This window comes from Hippoglossus stenolepis, chromosome 14 (assembly GCF_022539355.2).
Source record: "Hippoglossus stenolepis isolate QCI-W04-F060 chromosome 14, HSTE1.2, whole genome shotgun sequence".
Lineage (NCBI taxonomy): Eukaryota > Metazoa > Chordata > Actinopteri > Pleuronectiformes > Pleuronectidae > Hippoglossus > Hippoglossus stenolepis.
The window spans coordinates 12,111,287-12,133,883 of record NC_061496.1 but is presented as its reverse complement, the minus strand read 5'-3'; positions in this window follow the sequence as shown (position 1 = coordinate 12,133,883).

Sequence of the window (22,597 nt, the reverse complement as noted above, 5' to 3'; positions counted from 1 at the left end):
TATGAAATCTTTAATATAGCTGTTCATGTTTAAAAGACTTGTAATGATGAAGCTGTTTTATTTACATTCAGGGTCAAGTAATGCTGTTTTCTTGTAAAGTTCACTGGTACCATTAAGGAGCTGTAGATAACATACAGTATCTCAGCCAAGGAGGTTTTAAGGGTTTTCACCATGCCTGCACTTCATTCGTTGGTTTATTTATTCGCAGAATCAAACCAAAACACACATTGCCAACAAATTTGAGCCTGAACCCATTCAATTTTGGTGCAGATTAAGCGGCAGATCCAGAATTTTTCTATGCTATGAAAAATGTTACTATGATTTATGACGAAAATCATTGAGATTATCAGAGCATTTAATTTTTCTGCTATTGCTCGATCATAAAAACTAGACAATCGTGAAGGATTGCTCAGCCGTGAAGGATTGCTCAGCCATGGCAGATGTCTGCGCTCTACTGAGTGTCATCCTAGTTTTTCTTAATGCATCTTACTGGCCTTGAATTTCACCTCCACTGAAAAATGGTTCGTTTGTGACATGACACATAATATATTGCTGACAGTATTGCATGTATCAGTACAGTGACTGATGGTGATGGTGTCTACAATGGCTTCCTGTGGCGTCTGAGTCATTAACTCTATGTTTCAGAGGTCATGACTGTCAATGTCAGTGTGGCCTGCAAAGGCAAGACAGACAGAGATCGGACGTGGCCGACAGAAGGGAATTACGGTTAATTAAATACTGCCAGAGTACTGTCACAGATAATTAAATGTCATGTGCTGTCATGTTTATATCAGCCCTTATGTGAAAAATGTCAATATTTCATTTTTCATTGAAATATTGTATTAAAATTTACAGCTGTGTGTGTAATATCTGAGTCAAAATCCCATAAATTACCTGCGGTTTTGACCAGTTCAGCCACAAAAGTTTGATTTTAATCACAAACGCAGAGGAAATTAAACTCCTCTTAGTCTATAAATACTTAGCAAATAAAGATCAAACCTGCAGTGTCACCATTTCAGAACCTATTTCATTTCCCCCCAGACTAAGCATTGACTCCTCCATCGTCAAAATGCAGGATGCAGAAGTTAATAATTTATAAATCCTGAAGGTAATGTCCCACTTTTGTGTAACGTTTGCTGACTGACACTTTTTCCAAATGAGACGCTGCATCATCATAATGACAAAATAAATGCGGCGACCATTCTGCATCGTTCTCCCACCCGCCTCCCTGCGAGTCGATACAATCGCTGCAGGTGTTATTAATAAAAGTGCTCAATTTGAAAAAGGGACCACAGCTAAAAATCAGTGTCGCCCCCCTCAATGAGAACTATTGATGTTTGTAGTCTGACTGAAGACTTTGTGAAGTCGAAAAAACTAGTGAAAGATCAATGTCATGAACACAAGAGAGGAGTGTTTTATAAAATCCCCACTCCAGCCCACTGACATGTGCAGTGGTTGGCACAGAGCATAAGGACATTGTTAATTATCTCAGAGCAAATCTCTTCAACTGACAATCACTGTCACTCAGAGTGAAGTGTGAGTATGAAGTTCTGTCTAAGTGGGTAAATGTTAAGCCGATGTGTGGTTTGGGGTGAGGGTTTGTCTCTGGAGGATAAGAGACGACATTTGTCTTTTCATGAGGACATTCTGCCGTTTTAGTCAGTTTTCATATAAAGCACTTTGAACCGTTTTTGTATGAGATGTTGCTTTACAATTAGATTAGGATTTTGATTTCTCAGAGGCAGAGCTGTTTCCTAGATGCCTTCTCAGAGATAAAGCAAAAAATAAACAGAGACAAACAGCTGCAGTTTTCCACAGTCTACAAAAACTTGCTAAATGGGGCAAATACCCACCCTCATTCGTGGCTTTAATTGGAACTGGTTTAACTTGTTAACCCAGTCAGGAACGATAACCCCCACATCTGAGCATCACACACAGGGTCCGGATGCTGGTGACCAAGAAAAGGAGGGACTGTGTTGAAGGTGCAAGTTAATAGAGCTGTAGAAGCATGGTGATCAGTGATTGGCTCCTGGAGGACTAAGACTGATGAGACCCACTTCAGGGCTAATTAAATGTAAAGGTGTTGAACTTTCTTCTCTTCAAGTTATTTACTTAGGGAAGTGTTAAAATATGAAGGAGGACCTGAATGTGAGGTTTCATCCATATATATCCTTATATGTTTAAGAGATAATTGGCTTTTTAATACTAAAATGATCTCAGTCTACATCTCTGTATCAGAAATAATGTATAATCTGTATCAGTAATAATCCCTGTCCATAACACCCCTGAAAAAGTTGGCGAGTTGTGAGTGATAGGAAACAATCAGGAAGCCAATGTAGCTGACTTTGACACCCAGTCCATACTATGGCACAGCCCCGGAGTTTTAAACTAAATCGGACCATTAGCATTTCGAAACTTCTCCCTTTAAGCTGCTCGAAATCTCCCAGTGTAGTGTGGATGCCAGGCATGAGCGTAGCCAATGATGTATTTTGAAACTAAAATGTAGTGGTGTGGAGAGGAAGAGAGGAAGCTATGAATGAAGGACGAGAGGATGAGGTTCCAACAAGCATTTTTTTCAATCTGAAAGCTGGAGGCTTTATCATTTCTAATCTGTCACATCTAACCACAAGCTTTTAGTCACTGTTTCCTGTGTAATTTGTTCAGAAAGCTCCGCTCATGAACGGAAGACGGACCTGATGAGACGTTCCTAACATTCCTGTTGGTGAGAGCATCTTAAGGACGGAAGTCATCCTCCTGAGGCTCCGGATCTGGTGGTTTAGGCTCAGATGAAGGGTGCTTGGGGACTGGCAGGATGCAGAGTTGGAGCCAGTGCACGAGGCATGGTGGCTCTTTGTGGCTCTCAAGCCTCCTGCTGCCCCAGAAGAAGGGAGGAGTCTGATGTCTTCTACACCTTACCTTGGCTGTGTGGTGCTGTCCATGCTGAGAGGCATTATTTTCCTCCTCCTCATGCTGGTTTTCCACATTGTCCCAATCAACCTAATGTGAATGATAACAAGTCAACATAAAGTCAATGAGAAAATGAACTATTACAAGGACAGGTATATGATAGTCACTTCCACTAGATGTCAGATTAGCACCAACATCTTCGACCGGACCAAATGCTTCAGTCTCACCTCCGACCTCTGTTCAGCCACAGCTCCCCTTCACTTCACGGTCTCAGCAAGCTGTTGCAAAGCCTGACAACCCAGAACCAGGAGAGTCCATCGAAGAGCTGTGGACACAATGAAGAATAAATGAAAATCAGGGTCCCTGAGCTATGCCACCAGTGTTGTTAAAGAATACTGAAACGATTAGTAAAGTTGTGGATCCTCAAACCAAATCAGTGAACTGAATGATGCCATAAAGCACTGCAGAGTTGAGGGGATTAGCAGCTGGGGAAACTTTCTGTGGGTTTATCACAACAAGCAACATCTTCACACATGACATCCATTGTTTAGATTAAAGTATTGATTGTAGCAGCTTTGGATACGTAATAAGTGTAGGTTCTCTCAGCAGATTGGTATTGACTTAGCTGATGGCAGGTGCAGCAAATGGATAATACGTGAAGCATGTTCGAAGCAGCAGTATGTAAAACAGTCAGTTCGCATATAGCAGCAGCAGCAGCAGCAGCAGCATCAACATGTACCAAGATAATTGGTTTTCATCCAACACAAGCGTCTGTGTTTGCTCCTGGGGAAATTCTGCCGTGTAGCTTGACCAAATTGCGAATAATTGGACATGATAGGGGTTCCTTCAAAGGGCGGCCAGAAACCCAAAGGGGCTGTTCAGTCTTTTGATTTCCCTTTTATATCTTGCACATCACAGCAGAAGATTTCCACGAGTCTTTTTACTGAGAGAATGGGTGATGGATGGATGATTTAAATGGGAACTCCAAATAAATCATCCCACCTCTTAATCAACAGCCGAGGTTAGGGAGCTCCTGTGAAGCGTTGTTATATTTCCTGCACATCAAATGCTGATGAAGGAACCCGGCAGCAGTAACATTCACCGGTGAAACACCAGAGCAGGGTCAGACGTGCTCGCTCCCATCTGTACGAAGTGAGAGAGCTGCTTGAGGAAACTGTTATTACTGAGCGAGTTCAGATCAAACAAGAATAATGGAGAGGTAGAGAAGGCTATTCGGTGCAGCGCAGATGTCTGCTGCAGCCACAAGCCTCTGATGAATGTCTCACACAGTCTGAGTGACCACAGGCCCTCTCAAGCCATGAAGAAGGCGTGATGTGAAATAATTCTCCGGTTTCATCTAAACTCCAGACGTGGTGGTGGAAAGAGCCAGAGATAATGGATTTTCTGCCACAACACACAAGTGCAATGCCTCGTTTCACGGACACCTAGCAGATATTTCCCCTCAGAATGATGGTCCCTTTTAGGCTATAGGGTTGTACGAATGGATTTCATTAAGTATCAGTCAAGAAAGTGAAACTGAAGAGGCTGTCATCAACAACGGGACAATGATTCAAAGCAGAGCTCAAAATCCACCATGAGCAAGTCCAAGAAACACTCTGAATGGAACGACCCCGATTTGGCCCCGTGACTTTAACATCCCTGAAAATAGACCTTGATGAAACATGATGTTTGTGCAAGACAGCCTGAAATATCTCTGAACTTGAACTGATCTGCAGAGAGAGTGGATCAAAATTACTCAATCGATAACTCTAGAGTTGTCACGGCCCAGAAAACACACTTCTGGCAATGCTACTGGCTTCCTCTTAGTTAGAAAACTGGCCATTTGGACTCGAACGCAACTGGTGATTAGCAAGTGATGCTAATCGTTGCTGTCAGGAACACGTTGTGTTCACCATTGCTGTTCCTTGTTCATAGCATTTTCTGCAACTAAGGAAATAACTGCAGAGAGACTGATCTGCTTCCTGTTTACACAATCACATGCATGACCAGCGTATGTTAATGACCATGTCCTGTGCATTTTTAAATGTATGAATGGGATTATTTGTAAAACTAAAATGATCACCTGGATGGAGATTGTTTTCGTTTTGAAAACAGATCAGTGTGGACTTTGAGCCTACCTCACCAGGTGTAGCTTGATTGTTAAAGGTGCCATTGTCAAGCAGAAAAAACAACAAAAAAAGTAAAAAGATGTCATGTTATTTGGTGGTCGTGCATTGAACCCATAGACAATATATAAAGATGGATGATGCGTCTTCATTTCCACCCACTATCCGGAAACGAAGCCAACAAATCCCATATACAAACGCTGCCATCTTGTGCTGATGACGTAATTTGGAGCCAGCGTCTGAGCAGTAGTGATCAGGGGATGGTGAGTCAGTCTCAGCTGTCAATCAAGACCTTTCACCCCTTTTTTTATAGCATCAAACTTACTGTAAAAACAGTGTGATAAGAACAAGCAGTCACATCCACATTTATAAACAGTCTATGTATAAACCTCAGAGCACAGTTTGTGTGTGGGGGGGTGTTGGCGAGGTCACAACCTCATGAAATCTGCCAACTTTGTTTTATCCAATTGACTACTTGGGAAGTCCCAGACGTTTGACCTCTTGTTGGGTCGTTAACACCTTTAGATTCGCTGAGGTCATGACGACTCTGTTGACCCGCCCAACCATCATGTGAGTGGTTAGGGTCACATGAGCCGTGTTAAGTTGCCTGGGGAAGGATCTCAAGACTTCATTGTAAGTGTCTGATAAGTGGTGCATTGTAAGTGGCTGATAAGTGGTGCATTGTAAGTGTGTGATAAGTAGTGCATTGTAAGGGACTGATGAGTAGAGTTAAAACTGAAGAAGCCTTTTGGATTAGAGGTGGAACATCTTCAGGGACCTTAAGCAAGTCCAATTGCCTTTGTTCTCAGATTACGATGCCTTCGGTGTCAGAATATCATTATCAGAAATAAAAGGATAGGAATCATTTTTTTAATTATTTCCCCTCAAATTACTTGAATATAAATGCTATGGGCAAAGAGCATAGACATGTAATGTTAAAAGTTATTTCATTCTTACTCATTTTTAAACTTGAAGTTACAAGTTACCACAGAATTCAGTCAACACACAAACCTCTACAGTCGTATTTTTAACAAACTTTTTATGCAGTATTATGGCAGGCTTTATTTGCATTACATCCCCTACGGGAACAAAACATCAGCGTCCTGCAGTAAAGCCACAACAGGCCACACAATCTGTTGATCTGAGATACAGTGGGTGTATGGTTTGGGGTTTTTTTGGGGTGGGGGGGGGCTGTTCAAACTCCCATCTGTCCTCATGCCACCTGTCTGGAAACAAGACCTAACAGCTGATTTAGTAGTTGAATTGATCTACCTCAAAGCATGTACATGAAGACAGATTTCTAAGAATAGTGACGTGCTTATTTATAGCCTACATATCGGATCCAGTCTTGGCTAAATAGCAATGAGTTTAAAAGGTCACATAGTGAAAACTAAAGGGAGAAGGCTTGGGGGCCACATAAAAAAACAGATTTATTGTACAGTTGCACTTAAGTTTAAGATTGTGGTAAAATGAGATACACTTTTACGATTTCTCTCAGTAAATTGTTTCGGCTGGACCTCAAAAGACAGACAAGATTTACTGTTACAAACTTGAATGATAGGAATGTGCAGATTGAGTAACAAAGGATCCGAACCAAAAACTGTGGAAGAAGCCAGGTGAGTCTGAAAATGCAGACCGAGTTCAAGAATTTCTTCATTAGAAAGAGAAGATCTATTTGAATTTGGTTCCAAAACTAGCGAAGACAAGGCAGGAGGACGTGGCAAGAGGCAGGTGAACCTGAGACATACTAGACGAGAGTTACCGACTAACAAAGCACTGCATATTTCATACTGTCAGAGAAGACGTCAAAGTTTCTTGGCTTTCACAAGTGAGAAGCATGCTACCTAGATCAGTTGGTCGTCATAGGAGGAGGAAACGTGTGTTGGCCGGCCAGTGAGGAGGACATTGCTGAACAACGTACGACAATTGGTTCAATTCCAACATGAGTCCCAGAGGTTGGGTCAACTGAACCATCTGAGGAAGACTGGAAGGAAGAACCAGGCTTTTATCCATTGACTCCTAATGAAGATGGACAAAATGATGGCTCTCCAAAAGTGGCTTCAGTACAGGTCATAAGTAGAGTACATGTCAAATAATTTTTGGGGTAGTTCCTATCAAACAAATGTATGTTCAAGTTTGCTTTTAATTAGTTATTTGATGGGCTCATGATTGACAACTTAGCCCCGTGATTGGTCAAGCATGTGTATGGGGGGGAACCTTGACACTGGGGCTCCATGCTAAATCACTATGGCACAGACTCTGCCTCTAAATGACTATCTGGGATAATTTGGCTTCATTTCTGGATAGTGGAAGGTATCTATCTATTGATCCTTCAGCAGGTTTGAGTCTATACGTTGACTGAAGATAAGAAAGGTTTGCAGGGGAACAAGCAGCAAGAGCAGACCATTCCCAGCAGATATACACTCACTGTAAACTGAGGGAATAACAGCCAATAGGGGGCAGACAGGGAACAAAAGAGCAAAGTAAAAGACGAATTGCCCATAACCCTCACAAATACACCACTGTCCTTTATGAGAATTTACTGCATGTTTTTACTCAATGCACCCTTTGTTTGATGATCTATTACAACTTAGAACCCTATTTTAACCTACAACAGAAAGGAAAGGGAAAAGCAGGTTCAGCCCCCAATTTATTACACTCTCACTCTGAAGAATTTGTGGAACAAATGATCTGGGAATATGCTTCCTCCGGTCCGTAACAAACCTCTGCTCCACTCGACCTGGAGAATAAGCAGCACTCTTAATGGCATTGTAAATCGGTGTTGTCAAATGTTGTCAAGAATGCAAATTCAGCATTAATGGGGTGTGTCTTCCATCTTTGTAAAGTGGCTCTTTTTCATCGTTATGCCCACACAGTAAATAGCTCTTTGTGTAGCAGGAATCGATCAAGATCTTAAAGAGTCACCAGGTTAATGTGGAGAATGCATCACGTGAAATGTTTATTATTGCGGTGGGATAAGATCAATGAGTAGTCATGGTACTATCAGTATCAACTCACATAGTTTTCTTATGGCATCGCCAATTGAACTGCAAAAAATATTGAGTTACATTATTTTGTGTCGATGAACATCTTATCATTTCAGACATCAAACATATTGACCACAGTGTTTTGTTTGTATTGAACAATAAACCAAAAGTACATCGATCCAATCATTGAATTAAAATGACAGACGGTTTTCAAATGTTCTGTGTTTAATGTGTGTGTTTGCAGTTTGAAATGATGAAAACCAGCCAATCGTTTAAATCGCCGAACGATATTATGTCAATTGATTTGAGGAGGGAGCTCCAAAATGTAATCGAATTAACATAATCAATTTTGGCAGGTTCATACATTATCTTAGCTTGGCTCTGCTGCCTCGCTATAACTTTGAGAAAATGTGACACCGTCAAATAATGACCTGTGGAGTTGGTTTTGTTTGAACTCGGGTTGATGAACCCTGTGATAGAAGTTCACCACAGTCTCAGATCAGAGAGTCTGCTGGGAAATCTTACCTCTTACCTTCTGTCAGAATTAATCCATTTCAGCGCACATTTCACTGAACTACTGAGGTACAATATATGAGACTGAATTAAAATGATTTGTTGTCGATGAAAAGGAAAACTGAAAAATGCTTGAGTTTGGTTTTAGAGAATTTTTTCATGGAGCCCCACCCTCTCAAACAGCAAATTCAGCCCCAGTGAAAGACCTCATAACTCAGATTTGCCCTCCGGGTCCAGATATTCAGGTTTATGTTGCTGACTCAATTCTTATGAACCCAAGCCAGAGCCTGGGACCTTCACAGCTCTGTCAGGCTCTACCCCATAGACTGTATATAAAGATGAATGATCATCAACCTGATTGCTCCCAGTGGCTTGCTGCAGTAAAGCTCATTAACCCTGCCCTCTCCACGTTAGTGGATGGGACCTGGGCCAAACTAAATAGTCAAATTACATGTTCAAATGGTTTCTGTCATCTTAGATAGTGCTTATCAAACTGCTGTATGTTCAGCTGTTAATTTATTTTTTACAAATTTCTTTTAATTACATTTTACATAGGGGCTATAAAAAAAATGGGATGAAATGTCATGATTGACAGCTGATCAGCTGTCATGATTGAGTGCTGGTTGGTCGAGCATGTAAAAGGGTAGGATTCTGATGCTGGCTCCAAATGACTTCAAAAGGGCATGTCATCCATCTTCATACAGAGTCTATGGTTTACCCAACTTTAAATTATATATTAAGGTTTCAATCCAACGCTGATCAACAGAACAACACGATTCCCAGACAATAATGTTGGATAAAACTTTAATTACATTTTATGAAAAACATCTTTGATCTGGGGATTGTTTTTAAATGGCTCTCTCTCTACTATATCTGTTCATGGAAAAATTAATATAATTTCAGTCCAATATGAACATAATTTCTGAGTTACACTGAGGGAGAGTGGAAGAAAGAAAAAAATCGAATTAACACTTTTAAGCCTCATTTCTGAGAAACCATGGGAATATAATGTGAAATCAGTAAATTGAACACAGAGGACCCATGTTCCACCTGGTCGATCTGTGATGTTTTACACCAAAGGGACTTTTTGGGAAAACGATCAAACGTTAACAAGTCTTGCTTCCGCTAAACAGATTTACTGAAGCACAGGCTCAGATGTCGTGCATCCTGCAGCAAACACATGTGATTTATTCTTCAAACAAACAGTTGCAGTTTGTGCGTCAAGTTTTTGAAACATCTGCCTCTCACCTTACTTTATATGATTTCATGCATTATGCATCATCTTGGATTATGCAAATAATAGGTCAATTCCTCTGGAACATATAATTAGTTTTGCAGAGAAAATCTCTGACCCTAAAGAGCAGGTGTAAACAGCACATGTAGGACTTTTCATAAAAGAACTATGCGTTGGTCTGGTCGGTCTTAGCTTACTGCATCGTCCAGTACAATCATGGAACATACAGCTTGTCTAAAATTCTCCCTAACATAACTAAAACTAGCCTTTAACCTTAAAATAAAATTTGATAGTTACTTATAATCACGAAAATGCATTCCGTAAATTGCCACAGCTCTCCCAGAATGCCTCAAATTTGCGACACACTTTACAGTAAACATCACACACCAACATCCAGAGCTAGAGTTAGCAGCTATTTATAAGAGGACACTAACGCGGTATTCTCAGTATGGACATTAGGCCAGGAATTCAATACAAAAAAAGAGGGAAAGAGTAAAAGAGAAAGTGACAATAAGAAAAAAGACAAGATTGACTATTGGACAGTTTTTTAGCTAAAAGAGGCAAAAAGATGCAGGACAAATGGCGACCTGGTTCATCATCTGGCTTCTTTGACTTCTTAGTGCCTGTTCCTTTTCCATGAGCTCGTAAACAAATGCATGTATGTTCCCCCCGTCCATGGGGAGCCGACAACCAAGACCAAGCCTCAAACCAAGACTTGTATGAACAACATTGATGATTTAGGTGAGTGCACCCGAGAGCAATTCTTACAATGTGTTGCTTTAACATTCACATCAACACGATTCCCACCTTCGGGCCAGCAGCTCCATTTCTCTTGGTTAGAAATCCGACCACCTCACTCGCACTATGTCCCAGGATCAGATCAGATTGCAGCTGCAAACTCAGTGAAAACCACATCGCACAGTTTGTAGTTTAAGCTTAATATTTGCAACATAATAAAAAAGAAATGTTCCTATAAGTGCACACCAAATGTTTGGTGCTAGGTCTTGGTTTCAGAGACGGGGGATGTTGACATTTTTTAACTGTTGGTTTGGATTAGCTTTTTATCAAATCCAAAATGTCCTCTGTTGTTAATATATTTATTAGGAGCAGCAGATGCAGCCAGTCAGTGTCCAAGTGTTTCATGACTTGCCGCATGTGTTGTTGTGTTTGTTGGGATGTCCGAGCTCTGCCTATTCTCTGCACACATGTGAATTAAATGGGTCTCCACGTTGTACTGAGGATCAAGTTATTTTTTATGGATTCACTTTGAGTTGTTTTTTCATGCCCGACCAATTCCTCACACAAAACATTCACCATTTTGATTTGCATGGACTTAAATCCCCCGGATGTGTGTCTGTGAATGTTTTTACTGTACTGACCCATCAAAGAGGCCACAATAAATCTGCAGCATCACTCACTGGCTGACGGAAAGGGGACAGGCCTGAGAGTGTGGGAGCAGGTTGGTGTCTGATGTTATTGAGTACACCGCTCATGTCCGTGCACAGATGTTTCATCTAATCGGGACCATACTGTGTCTTTCTATGTAAACATAAATCCAATTTTAAATGGCAACAGATTTTAAATATCTAATAAAAAGAGAAGATAAATTTTGGAGCCAGCGAAGCGCTAAAGCAAAACCGGCAATTAAATCGGCTTTGAGTCAGTTTCATTACTTCCAGTGAGCGAAATGAAAGATGTTAAATTATGATTATATCAGTTCAAGACTGAAAAAGCTGTGTCATAGTTTTCAATCATTTGGTGACACTTTTATATCAGTCTTTTATTTTCATTTTCATTGCCGGATCTGCAGCAGGAAACAGTTATGGGTTCACATTAATTTGTACAGACTGCTGTAATCACTGGCCCCAACACAGTGGCATAAAACAACAGTAGCCCCAATCGTCTGCAGTTACATTTAAAAGTGAAATGTGCGGAAGCTCGTTCGACCCAAACAGGTGAAGTCTGAGCCAGAGGGCACAGGAGCTATAAAGATTGTTCTTCCACTTAATGGTTTTATTTTCCAAAGAGTTTGTTCTTCCAAAATGTACAATTTTAACCATCAAGGTTATAATTCAGGAACATTTCAATCCAATCAGTCTTTCTACAATGTCGTAAAATATAAAAAATGCCCTGGAAAAAGCAGTTGTCTTAAGAGAAAGTAAAACCACTGAGATGTCAAAAAACAAGGATGCTATTAGACCCGGTCTTTTCACAATGAAGTCTTGAATACCAATGTAGAATTCCGTGCAGCTTGAAAGTTTTTTAAACAACTTTTCAAAGTCATCAGAGACAGAGATCGATCACACTGTCTAGTGTGCTGAGGATCTGGCTCAGTAAACTGTCAGGGCCTATACAGTCTAAGAGGCCGACTGAGGGAGGCACACAGATACATGGCTGAGCTACTCTATGGACTGAGATGTTTTAATAGTGAACATCACAGTGTGATGTCCACATCATTTTTCAATACACATCAAATTATTTAGCGACGTCTTGTGCTCGTTGTTTGTCCAAAACTTTGTTTCAGCTTTATTCCACCATTCCTATTTCAAAGTGTATTCATTTCAAACAACTGAATATAACTTATGCTATTAATATACTTGTACTAAGCTGTAATCATATATTGTATATAAAAATGGATGCCGTGTCTCTACGTCCTCCCACTATCGAGAAATGAAGCCAAAATGTCCCCAATATGAGCGCTGCCATCTCGTGTCGATCACGCCATTTGGAGCCAGAGTCTGTGCACTAGCAAACGGGGAATTGAAAGCACACACTCAACCAACTGTAAGTCTGTGTCAGCTGTCAATCATAATGTTATGATTGACAGCAAAGTACAAGACTGACAAAGAACAAAGGAATGAGCTGAAATGAAGCGATTCACCGGGTGGGAAGTGCAGCTACAGGAAACTAATCAGGGAGCAGGAGTGCAGTGGTGCATTGACCAGGAAACAGGAAGGGGAAATCGTGCAGAACTTAGTGGTATTTAACAGGTTTTTGTTGATTTTATGTACAGACTTAATCGCATTAAATCTATATCTGATCGATGAAGATTTAATCACCCTGCACTGCACTTATATTTACTTACTGAATTACCTTGAATACTCCAAGGATCTGTTCTCAGCCTCCACTGACTTTACAGCTTTATAGTATATGTCCATTTGCAAATACACTGTGTAATTTTACAGTAGGAAACTAACAACAATCTTTTTTTAACTGTAACTTTGCTTTTATTTTCTACTTAATAATATTTATAACATTTAACATAATTTCTACACACCACACCAATATACACGCAAGGCTTTTATACTTATTTTACATACATTGTCACATTTTATCTTTAAATTCGGATCCATAATATTTTTATTCTATTTTGACTCTTTGTCTAATCTTAAATCTTATTTGCACATCGGCATTGTAGCACAACCGGAGAAGGATCCCCCGCATTTCACTGCACGGATTGTGTGAGCATGGGACAAATAAAACCTTTCAATCAGAATTCTGTTCCACTCAGTCAATGGCACAGTTTTTTTTCCTCTCAATTCACCAATGTGCCTGAATTATTAAAGGATAAACCCCCCCGGACACTTGTACTCTGTTGGGTAACATTTGTGATCTAGTGTTGTTCACACTATGACTCATCCCGGCCTGAGTTTACCTTTTTATTTTCTCCAGTCGTCTTAACACACATCCTAGAAACCTTTTCAGCAGGAAAATGTCAGAGAGCAGCAGGTAGAACAACACACAGATACGATCCCCTACTACCTTTTCATATGCAGATCCAGCTGCTGCGCCTGGCTCCCTTTTGGAGGACGTCCATCAATGTGCTTCTGGTGCAGAGAATGTTTTTGTCCCACATGCATCCGTCCATCTAAAAAATCCAGGCCTCTGGGTCTTTGTTACAGTTTAGAAATGGTACAAATCACATACTTTTTAAAATTGTTTTAAGAGTCACATGGACTCACATGATTGGGTTCGCCTGGCCTTGGCAGAGATGTTGTGCATTGCAGCTCAACATCCGGATCATTTTTCTCTTTATATAACACCATCACCAAAAGAGTGGATGTGTCTCTACAGTAATTGTGTGCATCAGAGGATTTTTTAAAAACAGAACAAGCACTTCTTTGATGGTCCAGTACACAAAGCCACCTTGTCCAATATCAAGCTCTCTCTCTGTCTTCTCCTTTAAGCTTTGCAAAGCAAGAAAGAGCTGAGCATAATTCAAATTTTATACAAAGTTAAGTGAAACATCCAAAATCTATTGGTGGCATTTGCTTTAACCGATTATTTTTCTTTTATTCACACACTTGTTTTTAAGTTATCTATAAATCTAAGAAAACCGGAAAAAAATGAGGTGGTGGAAATCTTAACTCCCTAAAATATTACTTTTGTCATAGAAACAGTTTGGCATTTGGCAGTGAAGTCGAAACAAAGACAAAAAAGTTGACATCAGAGGAAGAGAATGTTTGACCTGACGTCAAAGATAATGACTCGTTTCCTGGTCGACTAATCTGACATTTAAATTTAGACGAAAAACAGACCTAACAACAACAGTTACAACTCAGCATAATGTCAGATTCATAGCATCTGTGTAAATCATAGACTCTAAATATAGATGTACAAAGATGGACAAATCCTCCCACTGTGCAAAAGTGAAGACAAATTATCTGGGATACGGATTCTGCCAGAGTCTGCACCGTAGTGGTCATGGTGTGGAGCTGCATTAGCGAGGTCCCACTGATAAACAGGCTCATAAGTCAGTCTCAGTTGTCAATCATTAGGTTTGACCCCATTTTTATAGCATGAAAACTCAAATAAACTAATTTAAGCCAAACATATCTGTAAAATTAACATGAACATTCACTAGTGTGAAAACTATGTCAAATTTAATTTGTAGCCTGCTTTGACTTTTTAGTTTGGCACATGTCCCATCTGTTAACATGGATGAGTCAGGGTTTATGACTTATACTACAGCCAGCCAGCAGGGGGCCTTTGTGATTCTTTGGCTTCACTTTTGTGGAGCTGTGATGTTGTCAATCTTCATTTACAGACTATGGGGTAAACAGGCTAGCACTTGAGTACTTCTTTTATTCCAGGTCAACGTGCACTTGGGCTGAGTGGTCATATCCCAGTTTATTCTGATGCAGCCTTAATACAACCTTTGATTTGTAGGTAAAAATAATGCTAAACCATGTTAGTTGTACCATATTCCGTCTACTGGTTAAAAATATCTGGGCGTTAACTCGGAGTTGAGGGCTGCTGCCCCACCTAGTGGTGGACACTGCGTAACATCTTAGATGCGACAACTGTAACACACAAAAAAATAGTCACTTATTCACTCCCAACCCTTTTCAAGATACTATTTACTGGTATAACTTGCTTCATTTCGACATTTTAGAAGGTTAATTATTCAAGAGGCCTTTTTCTGAATCATACATTGGTTTGTCGTCACACATAAGAGAGTTGTTGTTGTTAATCTCTGACCCAGTGGTGGGAGGTTTAGAGAAGAAAGATTTTTACTTTTTAAGTCACCTTGTTTGAAATGCAGTAACCACAGAAACAAAGGTATTCTAAATATGGATCCTTCAATGAGTACAGCCATCACATTTTATTGATTAACACAACACTGACCCGAATATCTGTAATTCCGTGACATAGTTCATATCCGACGTCTTTTGTTATGGAAAAGCAAGACTTAATACATTTTTCTTGAGCTTTAAGAATTATCTACAAATTGTAACAGTCTATAAACAGTCGCTCTTCAAAGACACTTTCAGCCGTCATCGTGCTTAACATTAATCCTAATGTTTGTGTTAGTGGTCTCTGTATTTGGTGTTATGCAGCTTCACTGGCTGTGAGTCACAACAGTTTGAGTGGCCGAGGGTCAGGCTTATCTGTAAGGACGGGAAGGAGGTGCTGTGCGACCCGAGCAGGATGTTTTTAATTACAGGATTATGAATTTCTAACAGCAGAGACATGGACTCCGGGAAACAGATGAACCATCAGATGGAGGACGACTCAGACAGAGAGAGAAAAGAAGACGTTTTATCTGTTCTGGCCACAACACAAGACACCTCAGAGAGTGAATAATTGATTCGATACCTGACCTAGACAAGGCCAGGAGCAGGGACAACATTCCTTCCAGCTCGATGTGCTGACGCATCCATCTCCTCCATGTTAACACTGACAAGTTATTTCCTTCTTCAGGAGTTACTTTGTTCCACTTTCTAATCTGATAGACTGCTGTTGACTTTGTTTCCAAGAGGTAATTTCATGCTTCAACTATCACCATGTATGTACACAGCAGACAGTGGGACATGCTGTGCTGATATGGATTTTAGCCCCAAGTAAAAAAACATGTAGTGATATTATCTTGACATGATAAGTGTTACAAAGGCGTCCACAACAGATACGGCTACGGAGCAGCTTTACTCAAGTGTCAAAATATACAGTACGACAACACAAATGAAAAACATCAGAGGCACAATGCCTACACTGTGCATGCTGTATATACCCCATCACACTATGGTAATTCTTTGTGCTGTTATAATGCTGTATCATCATAGGGTTTGGGGTTTGGGGCTAGGGTTAACCATATGGGTTAGGGTTAGGTTAACCGTATGATTGGTTAAATAAGATGTAGATTGTGTCTCTCTGTATCTTATTGGTTGCAAAGGTTAATACATTGGTACATTATATATAACATCATTTTCTGACTTCATAGCTACATCATGATGATGTGATTCCTACTATAGGATCATTAGTTAATTTTCAATCTATACAAACCTTAGGTCATATGACTAGTCCTACAGGATGCAGAGATACCTGCAGTTTTTAACTAGAATGTAGCGTGTTTACCTCCACTAAGGCCCAGCAGTCCAATTGTACACTCTTGTATATATCAGTCCCCTAAATATACCTGATTTTTCCGCATGAATTATTCTCTGAGAAATCTGTGAAAATGTTAAATAATAAACAAATAAATAAGAAAAAAACAGCCCATCTGGGCAGGTTAAAGAAAGTGAAACAAATTCCTGGATTGGCCCGCTGAAAATCCGTCTATGCATCGTTGAGTTACACAAACATACAAACACACACACACACACACGGGTGAAAACACCCTGCAGGCTACAAATTAGTATAGAAACATAAGCATCTACTGTGCATTGACACTCACATTAAAATGCCTCTCTCGTGTAAGATTAGATTTTCTAAATTAAATTCAATCTTGTGTGGCCTCATGTCGAGCAGTTCACAAACAATTGTATTCTCCTTTTTAAGTGGAAATTTGCAACATCTCCATATTTCGGCTGCACATTTCATACAGTCTGTCCAGAACAGTGCGATGCCTTGAGGCTGTTTTCTGTCTTCATGCAGTGAATCCATCTGAACGACCTGCTTATGACTTCAAAGTGATTTTCTCGAACTTCATGTTTTATTCACGATATACACTGATGTTTTTTTAAATGCAGGAGTCCACTTGAGGTACTTTAATATTGTTTATTTGCTTTTGTGGTCACTCACCTAATTTACGCTATAATGTATATTTATAATGTAAATTATAGTGTGCAGCTGCCAGCATGCTTCTTCAGAAGAGCTTACTGATGGTAAAATTGGGTTAAAGTGATCAACCCTAGTAGCGTCCATATAATATCCTTTCATTATTCTGTGTTAATCAAGGCAGACTCGAGCCTCTACCTATTCTCTCAGTACATGCACATAACAGCAACTCTACATATAGAGTGTTATGTGTGTTATTCATACAATATTTATTCCAGCCTTGTTTGTAGTACACACACTCAAGCACTCTGTGTACCACAGCCCTGTATGTAAAGTGCTCATTAAAAAATAACTTGTGTAGTGTGTTGTCCATCTCTTGCCCGTAAGTAACAGACTTGTTCTATTTTTTGGTTATTAGCTCAAATCAGAAAAGGTTATCATTGTTCAGCTGTATGTATTTTTTTAATCCTTCTGAAAATTGGTTCTGTGTAAACAGGTCGAGAACCAGATACAAATTCCTTTTGATTCAACAAACTTGACCAGTGACCTTGATTTTTTTTAAATGCAAAATTTAAAAAAAGAGAAAAAGTTAAAATGGCATTTTTGAAATGGAACTAGGGAACTTCCCGGGAGTTGACTGCTGCAGCGTGACCAAATTCATTCATGCCAAAAATATATGAACTCGACACAGATGGAAGTCAAATACTGGAAGCATAGTTTTATTGGATGCAGATCTGTCTCTCGTGACCTTTTGAAACATTTAATAAGGCTGCAGCAGATACTGTGAGTAGAGGACGTGATGTGTACGACTCATTGAGGCTGGGGGAGATTTGTGAGCTCGTCCAGCTTCATGCTACCAAGTGGACCGAGCAGTGTTGTTAGAGTCTGCGTCACCTCAACCTGTATTTCCAGGGAGGTGCACGACTGACTATGCCAATCCTTACATTGTAGTAAATGTTTCAGTGATCGTCTTCGTTGAATTTGATCTTTAAGATGAATTTACAAAAAAAAAACTGGCATTTAAAGTCAGTATGTGCTTTGATTTGGTAAAAACATTTATTTCTATTTATTTCATCCTTTTGATGAGAACATTTCATGATGCTTCGTGTTCTGCTGGTGCTTTAATGTTTATCCTTTTGCGGCCTGAACATCATTATATTTAATGGCACCAGTTTTTCAACGGACATAATTCACCCATTATGATTCACATCAATCAGCTAAAATTTACAGCATGCCTTTATGTCTGACCTCGGTTCAGTTCAGTTCGTGGTGTAGATGGGTTTATAAAAAACAACTGCTTTCTGGGTTTCCTTGAATAGCAGCGAAATTGACATGACACAGAATCAATACAGGACTAATTATGTTCTTTCCCTTTTCAGCACAGAGCTGTTAGGAGAAGAATGGCGATCAGTGTTTCTTGTTTCTCAGATTAGACTGTGACAGCCCGCTACAGTTCAATTTGTTCCACCACAGCTTCATAATGAACCAAAGAATCTCTTAGAGATCTCTTGATAACATCAAAATAACGTCTAATGTGGACTTTTTGTGCCAGAGAAGTTGGAGCTGTTTTCTGGGAGGGGGGTGCTGACTGCTTCACATTATAGACTCTTGCACCGTTTCAACTTCTGTCTTGTTGGCTCACTCTGGACAGAGCTGTCCAACACAGTGCTGACTAGACAAAGCTGTTATTGAACCCAACCCAAGGCTTTCATTTTAAATATCAAGTAATTTGAGAAGTATACAGCCATTTAGGAAACTAGAAAGCTTGTTTGAAAGCAGCCGCTCAGGACAATCCTACTAATGTTCCAACATGCTTGTTGTTGTTCATCCATTATCTCTATAAACAGATTCTGCATGTTAATCTACAGATTCTGTAAGTGAGGGTCAAGATTCTGGGGCCGGAAGTCTTCTGGTTTCCGTTTCTAGGAGGCAGGTTGGAGCAGAGCAAAAGAGGTGAAACACATTGACTCACATGCATCGGCTATCATTTTAAAAATGTGTCTGCATTTATATGCAGATAGCTGTTTATAGAGATCAGTGAATGTCGTCTGGACCTAAAACAGCTCCAAAAAGTATGGCTGTTTGTGTTTTGTGTGGAGAAACGTTCGACTCGTGTGATAAAAGAAACTAGTCGGACTGTAAACAGTGAACAGAGGGAGTCGTTGCCCCCCAGAGGCGAATTCATGGTCAGAAGATTGGCTGCGGGATCTGAGATTGGTTCATCCGTGGTCTGTCAGGATCAGATCAGCAGGTGCTTCATCTCCTGCCATTCATCTGCCCTCTTTGGGGACATTTACTCGGCTGTGGCATCACACAACCTAAGTTGTAACACTCAGGGAAACTAAAAGAGAATTTTTCTCAGCCTTGTGGACAATGTTTTGAACACTGACAAACAGTTTTGAATTTCAGCGAGGTATTACTAAGCCGACTGAAGCATTCTGCCTTAAAGGCCACAGCTGAACCAGAAACATCCTTTACACATGGACAAGTTCAGCATCATCTGCCGCAGCACAGCTTCTTTCATGATCGCCTCCTATTTACTGAGTCTAGACTATTTAGGTCTGTAGGGTTAGAGTTATTCAATCCAATCCCCTGTTGTACTTCTTAATGTCGACTGTCCCCCAGACAGAGGAGTTCAATGAACTTTTATCTAAAATCATAAATAATTTTTACAGCATTATCATTTCTGGGTGATTAGAGTATCTGTCCTAACAATATGTCAATAGGTCCGCCCGTAACCAAGAGTCATAGACTTGACCCTGTTTTGATATATCCCAATAACAGCTCTTCTGGTTTGTGTTTTCATGTAATGTGCTGCTTTTAATGGAAGAATATACAGTTCTATGCACATTTTAAATTAATACTAATACAGTTGATATATTTAGCAGTGAATTTTGAAAGGATACTCTGTCCACTACATTGTGCGATGCCGTGGTGGAGGATTTTTCTGATGTCATGTCTCAGATCACTGATTATGATGCTCCCGCCAGAACTGTGAAGGTTTGTTGGTGGAAATCTGCAGCTAAGCTCAACAGAAATGGACTGAAAAGTAAATTACAAGTTCATTTTAAGATCTATAAAAATGCACTCCGGGAGTAACTGGTTTTCACCATCCGTCGGACAATATGAGCGTCTACGTTTCAATAGGAAGTTTTAAATCTGCAGAAATATAAATATTATCTGAGGTTTCACAACAGTCCGTCCTTGAGCCATTGCTCGTCATATGCCAATGACGAAACACACTTTAGTTTTCTTCTGATAGTCACAGTTTTGGAAACAAAGATGTAAACTGTAGTGATTACATTAATGGATATCGCCCCCTAATGAATTACCGGTTATCCCCCACATGTTTTACTCTTGAACAGAGACAAGACTGGTTTCATATTTGGTCCTAAAAATGAGAGACAGAAAATGTGTTTACATTTGACATTGTTGTGGAATGACCCTGCTCTGTGTGCAGTCGGACATCTCCAACCTCATTTAAAATGCAGCAGCCAGACTAAGATCCTTCTAATAGTCCATAAGCACTTAATGGTTTTGCTCCTGAGTACATTTTTAAATTGCTCACTGATTATAACTGGATCAGGCCTCTCAGATCCTCTTTCTTTCTGAGGAATTATACCAAGTTGTGAGCGTGCGTAAAGCAAAGCACATTTTGACTCTGTTTTGAAAGGTGCTATATCAAATTATTATTATTATTCGTAGTAGCAGTAATAATTGTGGTGGTAGTAGAGGGTTTGTGGTTTGTGTTGCTGTGTGCTATGTTGTGCTGTACTTTGGTTGTTTGCTTCAAATAACAATGATAATAATAATAGTGGAGTGGAAGTGGTAGATCTGGATCCTGCAGCTCCAAACTCATAAACACCTGCAGAATTCGGTCACTTTACTGAACACTGACTGGACACAGATGGAGATTTAATCAACCACGAAACAGGTTTATTTACCCTCTCGTTTACCCGCAGTGATTTACACGGACAATAAAACACAGTACATACCATGTTCCTGTTAAAATCTCAGGTCTCCCCTCTCTGCAAACAAACTGGTTAATATGGGAGAGAGTTAATGGGTTCAGGGTTCATTCAGTTCCTCATCAGGTAAAACGGTCTGTTCAGTCACATTCAGATTTATGTCATCAAACCACCAGCTCCCAGAAATCCTGGCTTACAGGGCTTTACTGTTCAGGTTAAGCATATGGTGCAAGATGCCACAGAAATGTTTTTGCAGGACCAGACCTGGCTGCCTGTTGAATCCACCAAAAGAGGAATTATTTAAGATAAGATAAGGTTAGATCGATAAAGTCCTTTATTAGTCCCACTATGGGCTAATTTACTGTGTAAATTGTAATTTAAAACAGCAAAGAGGAACATTTGGTCTCTCAAGAGCAAATAAACATCAAAGATGTAACTGTGCTAAATGAGAGAAAAGAATCTCACCATGTAGCCTGTGATTGATCCTCATCAGTTCAGTTCTCATGGAAGTGTTGATTGGATACAATCTTTTCAGGGAAGTGTTGATTGGATACAATCTTTTCAGGGAAGTGTTGATTGGATACGTCATTTCAGTGTTTTAATGAGCAATTACAACCTGCTTTACCTTGAATTTCTATATCTGATAACTGATCACTTGGTGCTGACTGGGTTGTGAAGTACAATTACCTTTTTGGCTTATTTTTTGAAATAATGAAATGATTATGGGAAGGATGATTTTACTGTGAGGTCAATGAGAAGAATGTGAACCTAGACCACTTCTAAAGCTCATTAATCAACATGTTAGGGCTTTTTGTTTGTATAAGAACTGTGACTTATGTTACCACTTATCAATCGTTTAATTCTCCTAATTTAATTTAGATATATACCAATCACTGGTTTGACATGAAGAATTAACTTGAAGCAAGAATATTAACGAAGCAGCAGTAACTTACACTTTATCCACATTCATTATTTGTTGGTAATATAATTCTCACAGTGTCCATACGTGCTGTTTACAGCTGATGTCACTTTCTGGGAAACCAAAGTAAATATTTCAAACTGCTGCGTCTTGCGGCCATGTTCGGGGTCAGAGTCCTTGACACAACATTTTGTCCTCTCATATTCAAACCCCTTATCTACAAATGTGTGTTCATGACTGTAATCTTTGACTTGAGATGTGATGGAGTGCAGGCAGCCTCCAGCCAGGGTTTCTTTTCACTTTAATACAAGGGACTGAAAAGCCGCACTGGGAGTTACAGGAGCCACTTTGTGTTTACTCTGAAGACTTTAGCCGCAGATTCTGTTGTTTTAGCTGGAGATAGCACATCATTATTTATCATAGGATGTCATTTTATAGTCATCTGT